We start from the raw sequence: 1,702 nt of genomic DNA on the forward strand, positions 1-1,702 counted from the left end.
GGTCGGAGGCTTGGGGAAGGCACTGCCCGGGTTGAGGCGAGGCCCTATAAGCTCTTTCCAAGGGTTCCCGTGCTGGTGGAATTACTCAACTGCCAAGAGCAGCTTGTCTCTCGGAGCCGATCGAGTTTTCCCAGGGAAGGTACTGTACAGCACACCACCAGGAGGGAATCTCGGTGCCCTTGGGCATTCGGAAGGGAGCCTGCAAGTGAGGTGTTCCACCTGTGGTGACTGGAACAGTGTGGCACTGGCTTGACAAGAACATACGTGCTCGGTGCCTCGAGGTTGTGGAGAAAATATCCCCCCCCCCCCAAACTTCCCCTCCTGGTTAGTGATTCTATCCTGTTATAATCCATTCAAATTCCTCAATAGCCTACAATGTCCAATTTTAAACAAGTAAGCATTTCAGAATCCCACATATTCTTCCCCTCTGCTTAAAAAAGTTTTTTTTTTTTTTTTTTTTTTTTTTTAATTTAGTTTGGGTGGCGCAGCGGTTTGGCGCCTGCCTTTGGCCCAGGGCGCGATCCTGGAGACCTGGGATCGAATCCCATGTCGGGCTCCCGGTGCATGGAGCCTGCTTCTCCCTCCCTCTGCCTGTGTCTCTGCCTCTCTCTCTCTCTCACTGTGTGCCTATCATAAATTAAAAAAAAAAAAAAAAAAAAAAAGTTTTTTTTTTTAATGTCAAAGAAAGGGACATGGTGTATGTGTGTGTGTATGTGTGTACATTATCATCTAGTTCCTGCTTTGCTACCCTGAAGTCATGACTCCCGCTCCACTGTACGCAGAACTTATATGCATCTATCTTTTTGGAGAGGCCTTAGCTTTTGTCAAATTCTCAGATGAGCTCAAGACAATGAATGTAGGTTGGATGGTGTGGATACTTCAAGGCTGAAAAGCATGGTGATGGGCGACTGCTGGACTGCCATGGAACGTGCCTGTGGGGTTGTCACTGACCAGGCCAAGCTAGTGAGGCTGGCCTCCTCACAAAGTCCTCAGTAAGATCCTGGAGAGGCTGATGACTTGAGGAAATAATTAAGGCTACAGAAATAAGGCAAATAATGACCGTCACCCAACACTGGAGACTTTCTGAGTCATATCCTAATTCTGGTGTCTTGATTAAAATTCTAGCTACATTTAAAAATAGTAGTTATAGCTTTGTTGGACCCTCACTGTTATACATCTTACCATTTACCCTGTTCTGAGTATGGGATTTGACCAAAAAAAAAAAAAAAAAAAAATCCATCAGCGTTGAGGTAAGTCACTTAACAGAGGCGTTCATTCACCTACGTGAAATAAGAATGATCCCAGACATGCTTATCCTTCTACGAATGATGGCTTGACCGCTGGGTCAGATAACACTCGCAATAGTACTTGGAGAGCTTTCCAAGGTCAGAGGACAGGGACTGGGTTTTACTCAGTGCATGGCAACCAATAGGTGGTCATTAAATATTTGTTAAATAAATTTTTAAAAGCTCCAGAATGTCAGTAATTACATGGCAATAATGATCTCACTCTTATCATTTTGAAATGCTAATGTAACTTGATAAAGGCAGGAATCACCAGTTCAAACACTAGCTTGAAATATATATATATGATCTAAAAATTCGAGAATCACTTTAAAGAAACTAGTTTCAAAGACATTTTGCACAATGTTATTAACATTTTGTGTGTTTAATGCACCAAATGCTATCCTACTTTGTGATTT

Source organism: Nyctereutes procyonoides, unplaced genomic scaffold (assembly GCF_905146905.1).
Source record: "Nyctereutes procyonoides isolate TBG_1078 unplaced genomic scaffold, NYPRO_anot_genome, whole genome shotgun sequence".
NCBI lineage: Eukaryota > Metazoa > Chordata > Mammalia > Carnivora > Canidae > Nyctereutes > Nyctereutes procyonoides.